The 7,408-nt window shown below is 45.5% G+C and overlaps 2 protein-coding genes and 1 pseudogene across 2 annotated transcripts in view; 1 reads left to right on the forward strand and 2 right to left on the reverse strand.

The window, feature by feature from the left end:
• LOC139247122 (nuclear factor 7, ovary-like) overlaps positions 1–7,408 on the reverse strand; it is a 640,289-nt gene that overhangs the window by 287,959 nt on the left and 344,922 nt on the right. The gene's annotated exons all lie outside the window — the stretch shown is intronic.
• Positions 1–7,408, reverse strand: part of LOC139247112 (zinc finger protein 432-like) — a 521,915-nt pseudogene that overhangs the window by 150,750 nt on the left and 363,757 nt on the right.
• The window catches only part of LOC139247117 (zinc finger protein 432-like), a 420,986-nt gene that overhangs the window by 93,193 nt on the left and 320,385 nt on the right, over positions 1–7,408 (forward strand). The window lies entirely within an intron of this gene.

Below are 7,408 nucleotides of genomic sequence, written 5' to 3' on the forward strand. Positions count from 1 at the left end.
AATTAGCAGAATTGCAAGGTCTCAGTTACTAGTCACGCCAGTAAAATTGTAACATTTAGAAACAATGCCCGATCTTTAGTAAAAACAGCTCGTATAGATGTCGGCTCATGAGTGGACAAAGGAAAGGAGGGATCAAAAGGGATAGGCTGAACTAGGATGTCACTCTAATTGTATCTTGTTATCTTGTACCAAAAAATGTATAACTGTGTGCCTTCACAATGAAAACTTACTTGTCCGTAGGAAGTGTGTACGCTCTATCAAGAGAGTATTCCTTCTGTCTGATAAGTCTCGACCGGTGAGAGAAATAAAGACTGCTTTTGTTACAAGCTCCTTTGGTGTTCGCCTCAGTGTATTCACTGAAACAGATTGAAGGAAAAGAATCTAGAAATCAACATTTGGTGTCAGAAGTGGGATCTCAACGGACGACTGCCGAAAACTTGCGAATTAAGAGCCAGACTAGCCTTGGACGAGACGAGGGGAAAGTGGCCACTGGAGTGAGTATGATTTCAATACTGCTCCAGTTTCCCCTGGTTTCAAAAGTCTGAGGAAAGTTTAGCCACTCGCTGGTTCTCAGGTAGTGTCTGAACGAGATCCAGGTCAATCTGGCGAATACCTTCTAAACTTAGGAAATAAGTGTCCAAGTCAGGTGTGACGTCGACCTTGTATATCACTTGGCCCGTCCAGGCACTGATTGGATTTAAACTGCGCGGTGACGTGAAAGCAAATGTCATGTTGGCCTTCATAGAGAGGGGATTTAAGTACAAGGGCAGGGAGGTGTTGCTACAGTTGTACAGGGCCTTGGTGAGGCCACACCTGGAGTATTGTGTACAGTTTTGGTCTCCTAACTTGAGGAAGGACATTCTTGCTATTGAGGGAGGCAGCGAAGATTCACCAGACTGATTCCCGGGATGGTGGGACTGACCTATCAAGAAAGACTGGATCAACTGGGCTTGTATTCACTGGAGTTCAGAAGAATGAGAGGGGACCTCATAGAAACGTTTAAAATTCTGACGGCTTTAGACAGGTTAGATGCAGGAAGAATGTTCCCAATGTTGGGGAAGTCCAGAACCAGGGGTCACAGTCTAAGGATAAGGGGTAAGCCATTTAGGACCGAGATGAGGAAAAACTTCTTCACCCAGAGAGTGGTGAACCTGTGGAATTCTCTACCACGGAAAGTAGTTGAGGTCAATTCACTAAATATATTCAAAAGGGAGTCAGATGAAGTCCTTACTACTCGGGGGATCAAGGGGTATGGCGAGAAAGCAGGAAGGGGGTACTGAAGTTGCATGTTCAGCCATGAACTCATTGAATGGCAGTGCAGGCTAGAAGGGCTGAATGGCCTACTCCTGCACCTAGTTTCTATGTTTTTCTATGTTTCAATCCCATCAATTTTCCCAACACAATTTCCCACCTAATAAGGATATCCTTCAGTTCCTCCTTCTCACTAGACCCACTGTCCCCTAGTATCTTTGGAAGGTTATTTGTATCTTCCTTCGTGAAAACAGAACCTAAGATTGGTTCAATTGGTCTGCCATTTCTTTGTTCCCCACTATAATTTCACCTGCATCTAACTGCAAAGGACCTACGTTTGTCTTTACTAATCTTTTTCTCTTCACATATTTATAGAAACTTTTGCAGTCAGTTTTTATATTCCCTGCAAGCTTCAGCTCATACTCTATTTTCCCCCTCTTAATTAAACCCTTAGTCCTCCTCTGCTGAATTCTAAATTTCTCCCAGTCCTCAGATTTGTTGCTTTTTCTAGCCAATTTATATGCCCCTTCCTTTGCTTTAAACACTATCCTTTATTTCCTTTGTTAGCCAGGGTTGAGCCACCTTCCCAGTTTTATTTTTACTCCAGACTGGGATGTACATTTGCTGAAGTTCATCCATGTGATCTTTAAATGTTTGCCATTGCTTATCCACCGTCAACCCTTTTAGTATCGTTTGCTAGTCTATTCTAGCCAATTCACACCTCATACCGTCGAAGTTACCTTTCCTGAAGTTCAGGACCCTGGTTTCCAAATTAACTTTGTCACTCTCCATCTTAATAAGGAATTCTACCATATTATGGTCACTTTTCCTCAAGGGGCCTCGCACAATAAGATTGCTAATTAGTCCCTTCTCATTACACAATACCCAGTCTAGGATGGCCAGCTCCCTGATTGGTTCCTCGACATATTGGTCTAGAAAACCATCCCTAATACACTCCAGGAAATCCTCCTCCACCGCATTGCTACCAGTTAGGTTAGCCCAATCAAAGTGTAGATTAAAGTCGCCCATGATTACTGCTGCACCTTTATTGCACACATCCCTTATTTCTTGCTTGATGCTGTCCCCAACCTCACTACTACTATTTGGTGGTCTATACACAACACCCACTAGTGTTTTCAGCACTTTGGTATTCCGCAGCTCCACCCATACCGATTCCACATCATCCAAGCTAATGTCCTTCCTTACATTTGCATTGATTTCATCTTTAACCAGCAACGCCACCCCGCCTCCTTGCCTCCTTTTCCTTTCTGTCTATCCTTCCTAAATGCTGAATACCCTTGGATGTTGAGTTCCCAGCCTTGATCACCCTGGAGCCATGTCTCCGTGATGCCAATCACATCGTATCCGTTAACTGCTATCTGAGCAGTTAATTCATCCACCTTATTCCGAATACTCCTCGCATTGAGGCACAGAGCCTTCAGGCTTGTTTTTTTTTTAATACACTTTGCCCCCTTAGAATTTTGCTGTAATGTGGCCCTTTTTGTTTTTTGCCTTGGGTTTCTCTGCCCTCCACTTTTACTATTCTCCTTTCTATATTTTGCTTCTGCCTCCTTTTTATTTCCCTCTGTCTCCCTGCATAGGTTCCCATCCCCCTGCCATATTAGTTTAACTCCTCCCCAACAGCACTAGCAAACACTCCCCCTAGGATATTGGTTCTGGTCCTGCCCAGGTGCAGACCATCCAGTTTGTACTGGTCCCACCTCCCCCAGAACCGCTTCCAATGTCCCAGGAATTTGAATCCCTCCCTTCTGCACCACTCCTCAAGCCATCGGAGTTATCCTGCAATTCCTACTCTGACTAGCACGTGGCACTGGTAGCAATCCTGAGATTACTTTTGAGGTCCTACATTTTAATTTAGCTCCTAGCTCCCTAAATTCGCCTCGTAGGACCTCATCCCGTTTTTTACGTTTGTTATTGGTACCTATATGCACCACGACAACTGGCTGCTCACCCTCCCTTTTCAGAATGTCCTGCACCCGCTCAGAGACATCCTTGACCCAGGAAGGCAACATACCATCCTGCAGTCTCGGTTGCGGCCGCAGAATTGCCTATCTATTCCCCTTACAATTGAATCCCCTATCACTATCGCTCTCCCACTCTTTTTCCTGCCCTCCTGTGCAGCAGAGCCAGCCATGGTGCCATGAACTTGGCTGCTGCTGTTCCCCCCCGAGGAGTCATCCCCCTCAATAGTACTCAAAGCGGTGTATCTGTTTTGCAGGGGGATGACCGCAGGAGATCCCTGCACTACCTTCCTTGGTCTTCCATTCTCTATCTGGCTGTGGACCTTTTACCTGCGGTAAGAGCAACTCGCTGCACGTGCTATTCACAGCATCGTGGATGCTCCAGAGTGAATCCACCTTCAGCTCCAATTCCGCAACGCGGTCCATCAGGAGCTGGAGGCGGATACACTTTCCGCACACGTCGTCGTCAGGGACACCGGAGGCGTCCTGATTTCCCACATAGTATAGGAGGAGCATAACACGTGTCCGAGCTCTCCTGCCATGACTTAACCCTTAGATACACTTAAATTGGCAACAACAATGCTAAAAGTTACTCACTGATATAGAAGAGAAAAAAGAAGGCAAACTACTTACCAATCACCAGCCACTTACCCCCTTGGCTGTGACGTCACCTTTCTATTTCTTTCTTTTTTCCCCTCTCCCTGTAGCTGCACCGACACGCCTTTTGTAGGCCTCTCGCCGACCTCGGACTCACGACTCTCCGACGCACCTACTGACGCCTCTCGCGGCTTTTTATAGGCATGGCAGATGCTGTATAATGTGGATAAATGTGAGGTTATCCACTTTGTGGGCAAAAACACAAAGGCAGATTATCTGAATGGCGGCAGATTAGGAAAATGGGAGGTGCAGCGAGATCTTGGTGTCATGGTTCATCAGTCATTGAAAGTTGGCATGCAGGTACAGCAGGCGGCGAAGGTTGGCCGTCATCGCTAGGGGATTTGAGTATAGGAGCAGGGAGGTCTTATTGCAGTTGTACAGGGCCTTGGTGAGGCCTCACCTGGAATATTGTGTTCAGTTTTGGTCTCCTAATCTGAGGAACGACGTTCTTGCTATTGAGGGAGTGCAGCGAAGATTCACCAGACTGGTTCCCGGGATGGCTGGACTGACATATGAGGAGAGACTGGATCAACTGGGCCTTTATACACTGGAGTTTAGAAGGATGAGAGGGGATCTCATAGAAACATATAAGATTCTGACGGGACTGGACAGGTTAGATGCAGGAAGAATGTTCCATAGAAACATAGAAACATAGAAAATAGGTGCAGGAGCAGGCCATTCAGCCCTTCTAGCCTGCACCACCATTCAATGAGTTCATGGCTGAACATGAAACTTCAGTACCCCCTTCCTGCTTTCTCGCCATAACCCTTGATCCCCCGAGTAGTAAGGACTTCATCTAACTCCCTTTTGAATATATTTAGTGAATTGGCCTCAACTACTTTCTGTGGTAGAGAATTCCACAGGTTCACCACTCTCTGGGTGAAGAAGTTTCTCCTCATCTCGGTCCTAAATGGCTTACCCCTTATCCTCAGACTGTGACCCCTGATGATGGGGAAGTCCAGAACCAGGGGACATAGTCTTAGGATAAGGGGTAGGCCATTTAGGACTGAGATGAGGAGAAACTTCTTCACTCAGAGTTGTTAACCTGTGGAATTCCCTACCGCAGAGAGTTGTTGATGCCAGTTCATTGGATATATTCAAGAGGGAGTTAGATATGGTCCTTGCGGCTAAAGGGATCAAGGGGTATGGAGAGAAAGCAGGAAAGGGGTAGAGGGAATGATCAGCCATGATCTTATTGAATGGTGGTGCAGGTTCAAAGGGCCGAATGGCCTACTCCTGCACCTATTTTCTCTGTTTCTATGTAATGGACTCTAGCATTTTCCCAGTGACTGATGTTAGGCTAATGGTTTCCTACTTTCTGTCTCCCTCCTTTCTTAAATAGGGGAATTACATTTGCTGTTTTCCAATCCACTGGGACCTCTCCAGGATCCAGGGATTTTTGCAAATGCAGCCACTATCTCTATAGCCACTTCTTTTAATACCATAGGATGCAGGCCATTCGGTCCAGGGGACTTGTCCATCTTGTCACCCTCCCGATAGCCCCTTGATTATCCATGATTGGGATGCTTTTAGTGTCTTCTACAGTGAAGACCGATACAAAATATTTTTCAAATTCTCTGCCATTTCCCGGTTTCCCATTATTAATTCCCCAGTCTCATCCTCTAAGGGACCAACTTAGCTGCTCTCTTCCTTTTTATATACCTGTAGAATCTCTAACTGTCTCTTTTTATATTTCTTGCAAGTATACTCTCAATCTATCTCCTTTCCCTTTTTTCTTTTTTTAGTTGTTCCTAATCTTTTGGCCTTCCGCTAATCTTTGCAACATTGTATGCTTTTGTTTTCAATTTGACACCATCCTTTACTTCTTAGTTAGACATGGCTGGTTCACCCTTCTTCAGTCTTTCTTTCTCACTGGAATATATCTTTGCTGAGAGTTATAAAATATCTCCTTAAATGTCTGCCACTGCTTAGCTACCATCTTACCCTTCCTTTGTAATTGCCTTTATTTAAGTTCAGGGCGCTAGTACGAGATCCAAGTTTCTCAGTCTCAAACCGAATTTGAAATTATACCATGTTATGATCACTCTTCCCAAGCGGATCCTTTACTATGAGATCATTAATTAATCCAGTCACATTACATATTACCAGATCTAAAATAGTCTGCTCCCTGGTTGGTTCCACATCCTATTGTTCTAAGAAAACATCCCGAATACACTCTATGAACTCTTCCTTAAGGCTACCTTTGCCAATTTGATTTGTCCAATCAAAATTAAAATAATTTGATTTATATGCTGTCCTGTAGTGTAGCTACTGTTAGAGGGCCTATAGACTGCTCCCACCAGTGATTTCTTTCCCTTATTATTTCTTATCTCCACACAAACTGATTCTACATCTTGATCGTGTGAGATGAAAAGGCTGAAGTGTTTACAACCATCTTCAGCCAGAAATGCCAAGAGGATGATCAATATCAGCCGCCTCCTAAGGAAGCCAGTCTTCAGCCAATTCGATTCACTCCACGTGATGTCAAGCAACGGCTGAATGCATTGGATACAGCAACGGCTATGGGCTCTGACAACATACTGGCTGTTGTGCTGAAGACTTGTGCTCCAGAACTAGCCGCGCCTCTAGCCAAGCTGTTCCAGTACAGCTACAACACTGGCATCTATCAGACGATGTGGAAATCTGCCCAGGTATGTCCTGTCCACAAAAAGCAGGATAAATCCAATCCGGCCAATTACCGCCCCATCAGTCTACTCTCAATCATCAGCAAAGTGATGGAAGGTTTCGTCAACAGTGCTATCAAGCTGCACTTACTCACCAATAACCTGCTCACTGATACCCAGTTTGGGCTCCCCCAGGACCACTTAGCTCCAGACGTCATCACAGCCTTGGTCCAAACATGGACAAAAAAGCTGAATTCCAGAGGTGAGGTGAGAGTGACTACCCTCGACATCAAGGCAGCATTTGACCGAGTGTGGCATCTAGGATCCCTAGTAAAACTGAAGTCAATGGGAATCAGGGGGAAAACTCTCCACTGGCTGGAATCATACCTAGCACAAAGGAAGGTGGTTGTGGTGGTTGGAGGCCAATCATCACAGCCCCAGGATATCGCTGCAAGAGCTCCTCAGGGCAGTGTCCTAGGCCCAACCATCTTCAGTTGCTTCATCAATGACCTTCCTTTCTTCATAAGGTCAGAAGTGGGGATGTTTGCTGATGACTGCACAGTGTTCAGTTCCATTCACAACTTAAATAATGGAGCAGTTCATGCCTGTATACAGCAAGACCTGGGCAACATTCAGGCTTGGGCTGATAAGTGGCAAGTAACATTCACGAACAAAAGTGCCAGGCAATGACTATCTCCAACAAGCGAGAGTCTAACCACTGTCCCATAACATTCAATGGCATTACCATCGCCGAATCTCCTACCATCAACATCCTCGGGGTTACCATTGACCAGAAACTTAACTGGACCAGCCACATAAATACTGTGGCAACAAGAGCAGGTCAGAGGCTGGGTATTCTACGGCGAGTGTCTCACCTCCTGACTCGCCAAAGCC

The sequence above is a fragment of the Pristiophorus japonicus genome, unplaced genomic scaffold (genome assembly GCF_044704955.1).
Source record: "Pristiophorus japonicus isolate sPriJap1 unplaced genomic scaffold, sPriJap1.hap1 HAP1_SCAFFOLD_258, whole genome shotgun sequence".
NCBI lineage: Eukaryota > Metazoa > Chordata > Chondrichthyes > Pristiophoridae > Pristiophorus > Pristiophorus japonicus.